The following is a 17,470-nucleotide window of genomic DNA, read 5'->3' as shown; positions in this document are numbered from 1 at the left end:
CAGGCTAGATGCGTCATCACTTGGAGAGTGATAAAATGGAGAGAGAACAAGTAAGAGAACAGCCAATCAGCTCCCAACTGTCATTTTAAAGCACAGCTTGTAGCATGACAGTTAGGAGCCGATTGGCTGTTCAAATGTAGAACCATAAAAACACATGAAAGCGCTAACAATTATATTTATTATTAAATAAGATTTATAATCATAATAGACAACTGAATCACAGCTGGTGTAGCATCACACTAAGGATGGTCATCGATGGGTTATCTTGTGCAGTACAAGCCAGTGCCGTAACTAGCCATTTTAGCGCTGTGTGCAAGAAACGACAGTGGCGCCCCCCTCCCCATGTAAGATAGGGGCAGTGCGCGGCGTAGGCGCGCAAAAAATTTATAGGGGCGTGGCTTCACGGGGAAGGGGCGTGGCCACAAAATAACAGCAATTCATATTACGGTGCACAGTAGTCTACATTATTCAAATTACGCTGCACAGTAGCGCCACTACACCAGGTAGAGCCCCTTTTATACATTACAGCAGATAGCGTCCCCCTTTTTACACATTGCGGCAGCCAGGACCCCTCTTTACACATTGCAGCAGTCAGACCCCCTTTTTATACATTGCGGCAGCCAGGACCCCTTTTTACACATTGCGGCAGCCAGTACCCCTTTTTACACATTGCGGCAGCCAGTACCCCTTTTTACACATTGCGGCAGCCAGACCCCCTTTTTATACATTGCGGCAGCCAGGACCCCTTTTTACACATTGCGGCAGCCAGTCCCCATTTTTACACATTGCGGCAGCCAGGACCCCCCGTTTTTACACATTGTGGCAGCCAGGCCCCCTCTTTACACATTGCGGCAGCCAGGACCCCATTTTACACATTGCGGCAGCCAGGCCCCCTTTTTACACATTGCGGCAGCCAGTCCCCCTTTTTACACATTGCGGCAGCCAGGACCCCCCGTTTTTACACATTGCGGCAGCCAGGCCCCCTCTTTACACATTGCGGCAGCCAGGACCCCTTTTTACACATTGCGGCAGCCAGTCCCCCTTTTTACACATTGCGGCAGCCAGTCCCCCTTTTTACACATTGCGGCAGCCAGGACCCCCCGTTTTTACACATTGCGGCAGCCAGGCCCCCTCTTTACACATTGCGGCAGCCAGGACCCCATTTTACACATTGCGGCAGCCAGGACCTCCCTTTTTAAACATTGCGGCAGCCAGGACCCCCCCTTTTTACACATTGCGGCAGCCAGGACCCCTTTTTACACATTGCGGCAGACGGTGTCCCCCTGAGAGAGAGAGAGAGAGAGAGAAAGAAAGAAAGAAAGAGAGAGAGAGAAAGAGAGAGAGAGAGGGATATACTTACCTTCTCCCCGCTGACAGGCTCCTCGTGCAGCTCCCTCGGTGCAGTGAGGAGAGAAGGTGGAGGAGGGAGGGGGAGCAGGGAGCCGCAGCAGCGCTATTTGATTGGTAGTAAGCGCTGCTGCAGCATCCCCCTCACCTTCTGTATTGGCTGCCCGGCATTGCTATGGATGCTGGGATGCGGTTCCTTCATCCCAGCATCCATAGCAGCGCCGGGCAGCCAATACAGAAGGAGAGGGGGATGCTGCAGCGGCGCTACTACCAATCAAATAGCGCTGCTGCGGCTCCAATCCCCCTCCCTCCTTCTCCTTGAACCCGGCGCTGGTCTCCTCTCCCTCCAGCCGCGCACGGCGCACACAGAGGCGGCATGTAATGAGTCAATTTGACTCATTACATGCCGCTGGCCGTTGCGCCCCCAGGGCATCTGCGCTGTGTGCCAAGCCCCCTTGGCACACACGTAGTTACGGCCCTGGTACAAGGTATTAACTCTGCAGGGTGCCCAAACATTTACAGACGCCATTTTTTGTTTTCTGTTATTTTGATAGTGTAAATGATGGAAATAAAATCAAACTTTTCTTGACATGTTATAAGAATGTCTAATCTGTCATTTGATGCCTTTTGGAGATTTTTCCATCTTTCCTTGGCTTCTTTTTGCACATTAAAATGAATTTTTGCCTGGGGTGCCCAAACTTTCGATCCCCACTGTATTTATACCCATTTTTATGTACCCAAGTAATGAGAGCACTTATTTTGCTAAAAAAAAAATGTTTAGCATTTGAAAAAATAAAAATGCATATAACCGCCATTTGACCCGATTTAATGACATCAATTAGTTAAATTACGGCTACTAATAGACTTCTATAATGTTTTCCGATATTAATTTGCCATTTTTGGGGGTACAGGCACATTTCCCCACTTTTTCCTATGATTTTTCTGGCTAGAATTATTGCGCAATTGCCATTATCGCCGATTTGGAATAGGATAGGTGTGATAAACAGGAGCGTGCAGGCTGCGATAACTAGATTTTTCTGGAGATAGACGCGAGAACATTAGCCGTCATCACGGATCGCGTTATCACGGCTATTTGGATACCCCTAGAATGTTTGCCTTTTTCACACTTATGTGAACTGAATTTGATTTTGACACTTAGGGGTAAATTTACTAAGGTGGGAGATTTTTAGAACTGGTGATGTTGCCCATGGCAACCAATCAGATTCTACTTACCATTTATCTAGCTGCTTCTAGCAGATAATAGATATAATCTGATTGGTTGCTATGGGCAACATCACCAGTTCTAAAAATCTCCCACCTTAGCAAATTTCCACCTTAGTGTGAAATTTGACGAAGCACCCAGGACACAAAGCCTATCCATTGTCAAAACTGCCATTTATGGCTATTTATATGTTCAAAATATTTGACTTAGGCCTATATGACAGGATAAGCCTAGCACGCAGTATAGATCTTTGTATTGCATGATATCCACTGATCTTGACATATTTGTCCACTGTAAAAAAATAAGATTTTAAACCTGCCGGTAAATCTTTTTCTCCTAGTCCGTAGAGGATGCTGGGGACTCCGTAAGGACCATTGGGGATAGACGGGCACTCTAAAGAACATTTAGTATGGGTGTGCACTGGCTACTCCCTCTATGCCCCTCCTCCAGACCTCAGTTAGAGAAACTGTGCCCAGAGGAGATGGACAATACGAGGAAAGGATTTTGTAAATCTAAGGGCAAGACTCATACCAGCCCACACCAATCATACCATATAACTTAGAATATACGTAACCAGATAACAGTATGAATGAAAAAAAACAGTATCAGTCAAAGACCGATTCCAACTGTAACATAACCCTTATGTAAGCAACAACTATATGCAAGTCTTGCAGATTTAGTCGGCACTGGGACGGGCGCCCAGCATCCTCTACGGACTTGGAGAAAAAGATTTACCGGTAGGTTTAAAATCTTATTTTCTCTTACGTCCTAGAGGATGCTGGGGACTCCGTAAGGACCATGGGGTTTATATCAAAGCTCCAAACCGGGTGGGAGAGTGCGGATGACTCTGCAGCACCGATTGAGCAAACGCGAGGTCCTCATCAGCCAGGGTATCAAACTTGTAGAATTTAGCAAAAGTGTTTGAACCCGACCAAGTAGCAGCTCAGCACAACTGCAATGCTGAGACGCCTCGGGCAGCCGCCCAAGAAGAGCCCACCTTCCTAGTGGAATGGGCCTTTATCGAATTAGGTACCATCAATCCAGCCGTAGAATGAGCCTGCTGAATCGTGTTACAGATCCAGCGAGCAATAGTCTGTTTAGAAGCAGGCGCGCCAATCTTGTTGGCTGCATACAGGACAAACAGAGCCTCTGTTTTCCTAACCCTAGCTGTCCTGGCTACGTAAATTTTCATGGCCCTGACCACATCCAGGGACTTGGAGTCCTCCAAGTCAGCCGTAGCCACAGGCACCACAATAGGTTGGTTTACATGAAAAGAAGAGACACCTTAGGCAGAAATTGAGGACGAGTCCTCAACTCTGCTCTATCCACATGAAAAATCAAGTAGGGGCTCTTGTGAGACAAGGCCGCCAACTCCGACACCCACCGTGCAAATGCCAAGGCTAATAACATAACCACCTTCCAGGTGAGAAATTTTAATTCCACCGTTTGAAGAGGTTCAAACCAGTGTGACTTAAGGAACTGTAACACCACGTTAAGGTCCCACTGGTGGCACAAAAGGAGGCTGGATGTGCAGCACTCCCTTCACAAAAGTTTGGACTTCCGGGAGAGAAGCCAATTCTTTTTGAAAAAATATAGATAGGGCCAAAATCTGTACCTTAATGGAGCCTAAGTTTAGGCCCATATACCCTCCAATCTGTAGGAAGTGGAGAAAACGGCCCAGATGGAAATCTTCCGTAGGAGCATTCTTGGTTTCAAACCAAGATACATACTTCCTCCAGATACGGTGATAATGCTTCGCCGTTACCTCCTTCCTTGCCTTTATCAGAGTAGGGATAACTTCCTCCGGAATACCTCTCTCTGCTAAGATTCGGTGTTCAACCGCCATGTCGATAAAAACGCAACCGCGGTAAGACTTGCAACATGCAAGGCCCCTGCTGTAACAAGTCTTCCCTGAGAGGAAGAGGCCACGGATCTTCCGTGAGCATTTCCTGAAGATTCGAATACCAGGCCCTTCGAGGCCAATTTGGAACCACGAGTATTGCTTGTACTCTGTTTCGTCTTATGATTCTCAACACTTTTGATATGAGAGGAAGAGGTGGGAACACATAGACCGACTGAAACACCCATGGTGTCACTAGGGCATCTACCGCTACTGCCTGACGGTCCCTTGACCTGGCAAAATACCTCCAAAGCTTTTTGTTGAGGCGTGATGCCATCATGTCTATTTGAGGAAGTCCCCAAAGACTTGCTATCTCTGCAAAGACCTCTTGATGAAGTCCCCAATCTCCTGGATGGAGATCGTGTCTGCTGAGGAAGTCTGCTTCCCAGTTGTCCACTCCCGGTATGAAGACTCCTGACAGAACACTTACATGATTTTCTGTCCAGCGCAGAATTCTTGTGGCTTCCGCCATTGCCGCTCTGCTGCTTGTCCCGCCTTGGCGGTTTACATGAGCCACTGCTGTGATGTTGTCTGATTGAATCAGAACCGGTAGGTCACGAAGAAGATACTCAGCTTGTCGTAGGCCGTTGTATATGGCCCTCAATTCCAGTACGCTGATGTGTAGACAAGCCTCCTGGCTTGACCATATCCCCTGAAAATTTCTTCCTTTTGTGACTGCTCCCCATCCTCGGAGGCTCACGTCCGTGGTCACCAGAACCCAGTCTTGAACGCCGAACCTGCTACCCTCTAGGAGGTGAGCACTCTGCAGCCACCACAGAAGAGACACCCTGGCCCTGGGGGACAGGCTTATCTTTTGATGAAGGTGTAGATGGGACCCTGACCATCTGTCCAGAAGGTCCAACTGAAATGTCCTCGCATGGAACCTGCCGAAGGGAATGGCCTCGTAGGCTGCCACCATTTTTCCCAGAACTCGAGTGCATTGATGCAACGACACTCTTTTTGGTTTTAGCAGGTCCCTGACCATGTTCTGGATCTCCCGGCTTTTTCTATTGGTAGAAAAACCCTCTTCTGTTCCGTGTCCAGAATCATGAATAAGAATGATATTCGAGTCGTTGGAAGCAACTGTGACTTTGGCAGATTGAGAATCCAACCGTGTTGATGTAACACTCTCAGGGAGAGTGACACGCTTTTCAGCAATAGATCCCTTGATCTCGCCTTTATCAGGAGATCGTCCAAGTCCGGGATAATTGTGACACCCTGCTTGCGCAGGAGCACCATCATTTCTGCCATTACCTAGGTGAAAATCCTCGGGCCGTGGAAAGCCCAAATGGCAACGTCTGAAACTGGTAATGACATTCATGTACCACGAAACGTAGGTATTCTTGATGAAGAGGAAATATGGGGACATGAAGGTAGACATCCTTCACATCCAGCGACACCATAAAATCCACTGCTTCCAGACTGGATATCCCAGTCCGGAGTGATTCCATCTTGAATTTGAACTTTTTCAAGTATAGGTTTAGTGATTTTAGATTCAAAATTGGTCTGACCGAACCATCTGGCTTCGGGACCACAAACATTGTTGAATAGTACCCTTTTCCTTGTTGGGCTAGGGGAACCTTGACTATCACTTGCTGTTGACTTAGCTTTTGAATTGCATCTAATACTACTCTCCTCTCCGGGGAAGAAGATGACAAAGCAGACTTGAGAAATCGGCAAGGGGGAACCTCTTCGAACTCCAGGTTGTAACCTTGGGATACAATTTCCAACACCCAAGGATCCACGCCCTATAGGACCCAGACCTGGCTGAAGAGTCGAAGACGTGCCCTCACCGATGCGGACTCCCTCCATGGAGCCCCAGCGTCATGTGGTGGATTTAGCAGAGGCCGGGGAGGACTTCTGCTCCTGGGAACTAGCCGAAGCAGGTGTTCTCTTACCTCTACCCTTACCTCTGGTGAGGAAAGAGAAACCCCGGCCTCTTCTGGATTTATGCGACTGAAAGGACTGCATCTGATATTGTGGGGTTTTCTTTTGCTGTGGGGGAACAAAAGGCAAAAATGTAGATTTACCCGCGGTAGCTGTGGAAACCAGGTCCGCGAGACCATCCCCAAACAAAACTTCACTCTTGTAAGGTAAAACCTCCATATGCTTTTTTGAGTCGGCATCACCCGCCCATTGGCGGGTCCACAGAGCGCGCTTTGCCGAAACTGCCATGGCGTTGGCTCTGGAACCAAGCAGCCCCACGTCTCTTTGAGCGTCTCTCATATACAAGACTGCGTCCTTAATGTGGCCTAAAGTCAGGACAACGGTATCCTTGTCCAGGGTATCCATGTCAGCCAACAAGATATCTGTCCATGCTGCAACAGCGCTACAGAGCCATGCCGATGCTATTGCCGGCCTGAGTAAAGCTCCTGTATGTGCATAAATAGACTTTAATGTAGTCTCCTGTCTACGATCCGCAGGATCCTTAAGGGCCGCGGTGTCTGGAGACGGTAGCGCCACCTTCTTGGACAGACGCGTTAATGCCTTGTCCACCCTGGGCGAGGATTCCCAACGTACCCTGTCCTTTGCAGGGAAAGGATACGCCATAAGGATCCTCTTGGGAATCTGCCGTTTTTTGTCTGGAGTTTCCCAAGCTTTTTCAAATAATTCATTCAGTTCATGAGATGGAGGAAACGTTACCTCAGGTTTCTTCCCCTTAAATATGTGTACCCTCGTGTCAGGAACAGAGGGGTCATCTGTAATATGCAAAACATCTTTTATTGCCACAATCATATAATGAATACTTTTGGTCACCTTAGGGTGCAACCTTGCCTCATCATAGTCGACACTGGAGTCCATGTCGGTATCAGTGTCTACTATTTGTGATAAGGGACGCTTTTGAGACCCTGACGGGCCCTGTGACCCAGCCAAATCCGCGGATTGACTCCCTGCTGTTTCCTTGGACTCAGCTTTGTCCATTCTCTTATGTAATAAGGTCACATTAGCATTTAAAATATTCCACATATCATACCAATCATGAGTCAGCGTTGCCGACGGAGACACCACAATCATCTGCTCCACCTCCTCCTTGGATGAGCCTTCCGCTTCAGACTTGTCGACACACGCGTACCGACACCCTCACACACACACAGGGATCTATCTATAAGGGGACAGGTCCCCAACAAGGCCCTTTGGAGAGACAGAGAGAGAGTATGCCAGCACACACCCAGCGCCAACGGACACTGGAAACAATTCCCAGATATAGCGCTTTTATATTATGTCAATCGTGCTCACTGCGCCAAGATGTGCCCCCCCCCCCCTCTTTTTCAGCCCTGTATCACCGTTCTGCAGGGGAGAGTCCGGGTAGACAAATGGCGCTGGTTAGTGCTGTGCGACCAAGCTCCGCCCCCTCTAGTGGCGGGCTTCGGTTCTGCTCAAATTTACAATTAATAGCGGGGGATAAACATATTCACTGACTCCGCAGCCCATATGTGTCTAACATGCCAAAAACAGAAGTATATATTGCTGCCCAGGGCGCCCCCCCTGTGCCCTGCTCCCTGCACCCATCAGTGCCTGCCGTGTGTGTAACGTGTGGGAGCTGCGCGCTTACCTCAGTGAAGATCTGAAGTCTTCTGCCGCCTTAGACGTCTTCTTTCTTCTTATGCTCACCCGGCTTCTATCTTCCGGCTCTGCGAGGAGGACGGCGGCGCGGCTCTGAGACGAACGGCAGGGGGAGACCTGCGTTCCGATCCCTCTGGAGCTAATGGTGTCCAGTAGCCTAACAAACAGAGCCTATCACTTAAGTAGGGCTGCTTCTCTCCCCTCAGTCCCACGATGCAGGGAGCCTGTTGCCAGCAGTGCTCCCTGAAAATAAAAAAACCTAACAAAATTCTTTTATCAGACAAACTCAGTAGAGCTCCCCTGTAGAGCACCCATTCTCCTCTGGGCACAGAATCTAACTGAGGTCTGGAGGAGGGGCATAGAGGGAGGAGCCAGTGCACACCCATACTAAAAGTTCTTTACAGTGCCCATATCTCCTGCAGAGCCTGTCTATACCCCATGGTCCTTACGGAGTCCCCAGCATCCTCTGGGATGTAAGAGAAATAAAAAATAGAGTATTTAAGCAAAACATCTACCATATTATGACCTAAACTTTACTTTCTTCGAATTTATTTATTTTACCTGCTCTATCTTTGAGTAAAGAGGTTTTACAGACATTCCTGACGTGCTCGGTGATGGTGAACTTTTCTCCACCGTTTTATTTTGACATTATTGTTTCTGTAGGAAGTAAAAGCTGCCGCTAGGTAGGTGGCATACCTTCTAATTTTGGTAGAGGTCCTAAGAAGAGGACACAATGCACTAGTGATGTCAAAAGACAGTTTCTATAGGTCGATGACATAAAACAGCTGTCCACTACAGTGGCCTCTATGCATGAGAGGGTAAATGACTGGCATTCCTTTGTGGGAGACACTTTTCATTTTATTGCTATTATTCTCTCCTACTTATATGGCACCACAGGTGTTCCGTAGCGCCGTACATAGGGGAAAGAACCAACAAGTTAAATATGTACAAAACTGATACGGACACGGTTAGAACTTTGCACATATACTGTACATAATTACAATGGCACATTACATCATTTTACAGCAAGATAAAGTAATCAACGCAAGAGCCAATGACGGCATGAATATGAAATAAGCTGCTGCAACTAATACAGTAGCAGATAATATTGAAAAACAAATGCATTGTACATATACATAGGATTGGCTTCCTTTTAGGTCTGCTCGATATGTAATTAGTCATACACACTACGGCGGCAGCTGCCCTTTTTTGGCTGATCAATTAACATTACTCCCACAATTTCAGAATGCAATTATATCCTGCGGTCTGCCCCAACCACTGGTACAGTTTTGCTCCTGTTTGACAAACCCTAACTGTGACCCTGAGCGACCACACGAGTAATGTCGCAGCTAGCGCAATAATCCAGACACTGCTGCAGAACCTCTTGTCATTATTTTGTTTTATAACAAAGTATTCGATTTTTTTTATTTTATTTTTAAACAGCCGGGTTGACAGCTGGTTATTAGTGAAGCTCTATGTCTGGTATCATAGTTCTGTGCCCTGTATCATCATTCTGTGCCTGGTATTAGTGATGACCGCGCCCAGCAGCAGCGTTCTGTGCCCTGTGTCAGGGTACTGCGCTGGGTACACCAGTGGTGCAGTGCCTGACACACATGTGTGCTGTTGTGGGGGAAATGAATCCATTCAGAAGCAGATTAGGGTGAACATGGGCCTGGAGCTGAAATTAATGAAGGGTCTATCACGTGCTGCTGCAGGGGGTGTGGCTAGAATGTTGGGGGTGTGACTACTGTTATGGGGACATTATGGAAAGTGAACCACAAAACATGCCACATATGTGAAAGAACATATATATATATATATATATATATATATACAGCAAACAATAACAGGTGGCACTCACAGGCTTGTAGAATGATGAAAAAACTTCACCCAGTGAAGTGTTTATTAAAACATGCAAGTAACATTTCGGGGATGCATCCCCTTCCTCAGGCAACTTCAACAGTGCAATACAGTGTACATTTATATCATACATTGACCCCACTTACCGCCGCACAAACGACTCTCAGCTGCGTGGACCACGGAGTTCCCGAGCGTCCCCTGTCCCGCACTTCAGGCATCGGAATCTCAGCCTGCCCGGAAGTGATGTCATCAGGCTTTGCCGGTCACCATGGGAATGCGCTGAGAGCTGCAGAAACAAAACAAACATAGCATATCATAAAGTGACACTTGTAAAAACCACATATTACGTGAGCAAATCGGCACACACGAAACAGCGCTCAGTCAGAGCTAGAGTGTGCCTGTAAACATAACACTACGTGTGCAATCTAAAACCACTGCAAAAAATAAATGTGTTAATATGTAAAAACCTGAAACAAGTCGATGTGTTACCCACAACTACAGGTGATGTGAAAATTTAACGGATACGCACCGCTTTAAGCCTTTAACAGGTACATTTTACAGATAAATTTTACTTATAAAAATCTCTAAAAGTTGCCTGGCACAGTTAGATAACCATCAGAGGGAGAATATCCATCCACTAAAAATTACCATAACCAAGATAGGAAGGCAAGCTTAACAACTACCTCGTGAGCATTTATTGATAATTTTTCTGAAAAAAATGAATATGAAAAATGATTATTATAAAAATATTTAATTTCTGTTGACAATTATTATAAAAAATTATAAAAAAATTTAACTGAAAATCCACCTAGATTCTAGTTGGAGTAGTTTTTTCCCCCTATCGCCCCGCCCCGTATTGAAGCTGGTACGTGGTCAATGGCCCTGTATCTAAAGTCCCATACACACTTGACGATGCACACGTCGTTAACGACCATCGTTAACGACTTCCCTTGAACAGCTGAGCAAACGACATGAGCATACACACTACCAACGACCAAAGACCATAGACCATTCATCGTTGAAGCATCCAAGCTGAACAGTTTATTAAATTAATGAGCTGGGAACACGGCTGGTGAACAGTGGCTTGGTCGTTGGTTGTTGGTCTTTCACACCATACACATTCAACGACGTCTCTGGTCGGTAACGACCATAGTGGAAATTGAGCATACATGCTCCACAGATAAGCGAGGGTCGCTAACGTCCCGCGGGGCCGCGCATCGGTGGTCGTCGGATGCATACACACTTGACGATATAATGAGCAACGTCGTTGATGAGGACTGAAATGAACAACGTCGTTCATTTTATCGTCAAGTGTGTATGGGGGCCTTTAGACTTGCCAAACTGTGTTGATATGTGACGAAATGTCTTGCTGCGGGTTGCTCACTGGTCCCTGCATTCAGGGCTGCACGAATAGCGGACCTATGTTGGGTTAATCGGACTTTTAATTGACATTCGGTTTTGCCCACGTAATAAAGCCCACATGGGCACACTATTACGTAGACCACGAATCGTGACGTGCATGTCAATGGCCACCTCATTTTTAGTCGTTGGCCAGTATGTGGATGTAGGAACGACTCGCCAACCACAAAAAAAGAACAGGTCGTACACCCTAAGCATTTGAAGCAGCCATTTCTCCTGCTTAAAAAATGCTTGGATGTAGTTTTAACATCAAAACCGTTACGTCAATTTTAACTACCAAATCTTTAAAGTTTTTGCCCCCAGAATAGCTGGGCATCAACTTGCTGTTTTGAAAACACTTCAAATCAGGATCGGATGTAACCATTTGCCACATCCCCTTGACCCGTTTTGACAACTCTGGGCTACTGGAATTAAATTCCGTCACCCAGGGTATGGTGTCTTTAAGCAGTGTTTTAGAACGATGTCTGTTTTGTTTCTGAAAGTTACACAACGCTCTCTCTCATGCTTTCTTCAATTCTGGTACAGAATATCCTCTTTCTGTAAGCTTAAACACCATCTCATCAAGTTGTGACTCCCGTTTACCAGGGTCAGTGTTATTTCTACAAACCCTAAGTAACTGAGAGTATGGCAGGCTGCGGATCATCGATTTAGGTTGAGTACTCTCAGCTCTGAGGAGGGTGTTTCTATCAGTGGGTTTCTTATATAAAGATGTACCCACCTGCCTACTTTTAACTGGATACATGCATCCAGATAACAAATCTCTGTTTTACTACAACTCCAAGTGAGTTTGATGGGGCTATCTGAATTGTTTTGTCTGTTAACAACCGCCATCAATTTCTGTATGTCATCTTTCCAGAAGATAAGGAAGTCGTCAATGACGTAAATGACGTCACGTCACCGGCATGTAATGCTGTACAATGTAAAATGAAAATAGTAACTCACCAAGTGTATAATTGTAATAAACCACAAGAGGGCAGCGGAGAGCAATACAATACAATATTAATACTAACCATTATACTGCTATAGGTACAGAGAGGGAGAGAATACGGAACCAATTCATCTATAAGGTGACATATATACAAAAAGATAAAAGAGCATTTGTAAACATTATCCAATCTCAAAATAAGGTTGGTGTGTAAGAATAATACATATAGATAATTAGATCATATAATAAAGAAGCATTTATGGTCCATGTCTTACAGGAAACATCCAAGATTATTAGTTTCATTAAATCCAAAGGGGACCACTGTGCGCAGTTGAAAAATCCAACGTGCTTCCATGCATAATAGCTGAGCGCCACGATCACCACCCTTAATACCGAGAGGAATACGGTCAATGATCTTATGACGCATGCTGGACAAGGGATGTTTTGCTTCCCGGAAGTGGCAGGCGACTGGCTGTTCTTGTATTTTACCTTGAAGTGATGCCCTGATTGCCTACCAGTGAAGAGACATACATTCTCTGAATTGTCTAATCGCTTTACCGATGTACAGTACTGCGCAAAGGCACTTGATGTAATAAATTACATATGAGCCAAGACACAAGAGAACATGTTTGATCTTGATTTTAACACCAGAATGAGGATGTGTAAAAGATTGGCCACATTCCATGAAGCTGCAGGTAGTACATCCTAAAAAATTATAGCAGGCTGGTTGGCGTGATAGAAAGTTCGAAGGACGCACTCTATCAAGACCTGTGATGTCATTATGTACTAGAACACAGGTTCTCAAACTCGGTCCTCAGGACTCCACACGGTTCATGATTAGCAGGTGCGCCTGCTGGGTGACATGGAAAATGTGAACCGTGTGGGGTCCTGAGGACCGAGATTGAGAACCACTGAACTAGAATGTCTCTCAGATTCTTGTTTCTCCGTAACTCGGCATCAATTTTGAATTTTTAAATACTTTTAAATCCGGATCTTCTATTATCGCTCATAACTTTTTGCCCATTTTCATGTTGTTAATACTGTACAGGTGATACTGTTGGACGGAAGGTACTTTATGGGATTGTATTTCCTTGCATTTAGATTCCATGAGGTTAGCATATCTGGGTATTGCTAGCACCTGTTGTTCGATGGTTTTAAGCCATGAGGCATCATATCGTCTACTGATGAATTGTGTAGTCATCTGGTCAATCCTAAATTCGGCTTTGTCCCTGGTGTCACACGTTCGTACAGAAATTGGGACTTTGGAAGACAGTTGGCGACAAACCTAGGATGTTGACCGTCAGCTTTTAAAATTGTATTCCTGTCAGTCGGTTTGATGTATAAGTCCGTGATGATATTATCATTCACCAGCGAAATTTCAATATCCAGTTGGTGTACTTTAGTATCACTGATTTCATAGGTGGATTTTATGTTGTCATCCTGTTTGTTAACGCCTTCCACTGCGTCTTGAAATTCCTGCTTGGTCCCCGTCCAGATGTGAAACAGATCATCTATATACTGAGTGAGATATAAGATGTTGGACTGCATGAATGGGTTTATCAGGAATAGTTCTTTGTCTAATTCAAATGTGAAAATGTTCGCCAGGGAGGGTCCAACACAAGATCCCATGGCACATCCACAAAGCTGGGTATCCCGTCGAATAAAAAGTAAGGTTAATAATTGACAAATGAAATTGATGTCTGGTCCACGGTATAGCACATTGGAGATAAGAAATCTGCGCACTGCTTCAACTCCCCTGGTATGCGGGATATTAGTATACAGTGTACATTTAAAAGATCCAGGCTGCAATGGCAATAAAGCTGCCAATTATCTCAGTAACATGACAGAGTCCTTTAGATAAGTCGGTTGCACTTGGATGAGTTCCTGTAAGAAGCTACCAAGGTATTGTGAAATGACGTAAAACAGATAATCTCTTGCACAAATGATGGGACGACCTGGGGGCTTGGATGTATCTTTATGAAGCTGTTATGATTCCAGTACTCCTGACCGGAGGAGATCTCATGGCAATGGTCAGAGTACTGGAGGGGAATGCTGGTTACGGGAGCAGGAAAGCCTAGTAGCCCCTGGCGCCCTAACTCCGTTGTCTCGCCCGTGTTGTCAGAAATCCCCTGCGAGACTATGGTTGCTTGAGCCCATGGCAGCCGCGTTTGAAGGGCGGATTATGTCTGCCCAACTCCGATGCCCCCTCAGGTCTTAATGGGAGACAAAGGGAAATCCGAGACAGGGTGATAACAAGGGGCCCTCTGACTAAACAACCAGGCCAGGGGCTACAAGCTAACTGAAAAACCCTGAAGTATGTGCGGAAACCCGCCAGGGAAAAGGACAACCAAAATCCACTCGTCCGTTACTCCTACCCAGCACCGCTGGATACCAGAGTGGATCTGTGGGAGCGGAATCCTCCGCAAAAGCTCCGAAACACAAATAATAAACAAATAATAGCAGAGCGGCCAAGCCGCAACACACGGCTACGCCGTGACTCACGAACACCACTGGATGTTAATAGGTGCTCAGTCAGGACTCCAGGAACAGATGACAACTTCCGAGTACAGGACAACTGAGGACAGGAACGACCGGATACAGCAGGACTGGAACACTCTCTGCAAACAGATTCAGCATACAGGAAGCTATTACCGGCGTCTGTGAGAAGCCCAGGAAGTGTATTTAACAGGGAGTCCTCCAATCAGCTGATTAGAGACTGATTGGACTAGATGCCATACAGCTGTCAAGCTGCATGGCCAGGAAACAGGTGCCCTATTAATTTAAATGGACCCAGCAACGGGGAACGCGGTCCGTCAGTGGCGTCCCCGTTGCTAGGGTCCGTGCGGCTCCGTGCGCCCGGCGTCTAGCGTTGCCAGGGAGCCGGCGGCTGTACGCGCACGGCGTCCCTGGTTGCTAGGCGCCGGGCCGCACCGACGAGCGGACCCCGGCGCCTAACAGAAGCTTTGGTATAGAATATAATACAGGTGTAACCGGATGGTCACAGGTAAGTGCTTTAGCTGTTCTCTCAGATATAAAATCCTGGGTCACTGCATCTGTTAATAGATCATCTAGTTCTTTTTTTAAATAGCTGAGTCAGATTACTGATCAGTTTTCTGTCTCCAAGTTGTTGCAATAATGCATTTCTGTAATAATCCAAATCTGGAATTACAATGCCCCCTCCCTTATTGGCAGGGCGGATCACATTGTCCGTATATTTACAGAAATTATTTTGTGCTGTTCTCTCATTCGCAGACAAATTATTTCTTGTAGTGGGCAAATTCCGTGTTTTTCTCCAACACACAATGATTAAGGGTCCTTGAAAGAAACCTTCATAGAATTGTTGGTTGAAAGTGGATCAAAAAAAAGATTTGGATTTGAATTGTTCAATTTGTGTAGGGAGATATTGCGGTGTTTGTTTAGAAAAACAAGTTTTATGGTAAGAACTTGCCTTTGTTAAAACTCTTTCTGCGAGGTACACTGGGCTCCACAAGGAATGGACAGTGGGGTGTAGAATAGGATCTTGATCCGAGGCACCAACAGGCTCAAAGCTTTCAGGCTCAAAGCTTTGACTGTTCCCAGAATGCACAGCGCCGCCTCCTATATCACCCCGCCTCCCAGCACAGGAGCTCAGTTTTCAGTTAACCAGCCCAATGCAGTAGCAGGAAAATAGACGACAACGGTTAGTAGCCACAACACCGCATTCTTACGACATGAGACGTGCCAACGGCTAATGCCATACCAACCCAAAGAAGCTAAGTGCGTCAGGGTGGGCGCCTTGTGGAGCCCAGTGTACCTCGCAGAAAGAGTTTTAACAAAGGTAAGTTCTTACCATAAAACTCGTTTTCTGCTGCAGGGTACACTGGTCTCCACAAGGAATGGACAATGGGAATGTCCTAAAGCAGTTCCTTATGGGAGGGGATGCACCGAAGCGGGCATAAGAACCCGGCGTCCAAAGGAAGCATCCTGGGAAGCAGCAGTATCGAAGGCATAGAACCATATGAACGTGTTCCCTGAGGACCACGTAGACGCCTTGCACAATTGGTCAAGGGTCGCACCACGTTGGGCCGCCCAAGAAGGTCCAACAGACCGAGTAGAATGGGCCGTAATGAGAGCAGGGGCTGACAAACCAGCCCTCACAAAAGCATGTGCAATCACCATTCTAATCCATCTGGCCAGAGTTTGCTTATGAGCAGGCCAGCCACGTTTGTGAAATCCAAACAAAAGAAAGAGAAAATCAGATTTTCAAATAGAAGCAGTTCTCTTCACATAGATACGGAGAGCCAGTACCACATCCAAAGACCGCTCTTTGGGAGACAAATCAGGAGAGACACAGGCCGGAACCACAATCTCCTGATTAAGGTGGAACGAAGAAACCACCTTAGGTAAATATCCAGGACGAGTCCTAAGAACCGCCAGGTCACAGTGAAAAATCAGATATGGGGAACTACAAGACAAGGCACCCAGATCAGACACTCTTCTAGCAGAGGCAATAGCCAGCAAGAACACCACCTTAAAGGAAAGCCACTTAAGGTCAGCTGAACCAAGAGGTTCAAATGAAGGCTCCTGCAACGCCTCCAAAACCACGACAAGTCCCAAGGAGCCACAGGCGGGACATAGGGAGGTTGGATACGCAACACACCCTGAGTGAAAGTATGAAGATCAGGTAAAGTCGCAATTTTTCTCTGAAACCACACCGACAAGGTAGAAATATGAACCTTAAGGGAGGCCAGACGCATGCCTAAACCTAGGCCTTGCTGCAGAAAAGCCAAAAGTTTGGCTGTACTAAACTTGGAAGCGTCATAATTGTTAGATGCGCACCAAATAAAGTAGGAATGCCAGACCCTATGATAAATCCGAGCAGAAGCCGGTTTCCGGGCCTGCAACATAGTTTTAATGACCCCTTCAGAAAACCCCTTAGCCCTCAAGACGGAAGCTTCAAGAGCCACGCCGTCAAAGATAGCCGGGCTAGATCCTGGTAGACACAAGGGACCTGAACGAGGAGGTCTGGGCGTTGTGAAAGTAGAATTGGACGCTCTGACGATAGGCCCTGCAGGTCTGAGAACCAGTGCCATCTGGGCCACGCTGGAGCTATGAGAAGCAGATTTCCTTTTTCTTGCTTGAACTTCCGAATTACCCTGGGCAGGAGTGACACCGGAGGTAACACATACGGCAGCCTAAACCTCCACGGCACCGCCAGCGCATCCACGAATGCTGCTTGAGGATCCCTTGTCCT

The sequence above is a fragment of the Pseudophryne corroboree genome, chromosome 6 (assembly GCF_028390025.1).
Source record: "Pseudophryne corroboree isolate aPseCor3 chromosome 6, aPseCor3.hap2, whole genome shotgun sequence".
Classification (NCBI taxonomy): Eukaryota; Metazoa; Chordata; class Amphibia; order Anura; family Myobatrachidae; genus Pseudophryne; species Pseudophryne corroboree.
This window is presented reverse-complemented; position numbering follows the sequence as displayed.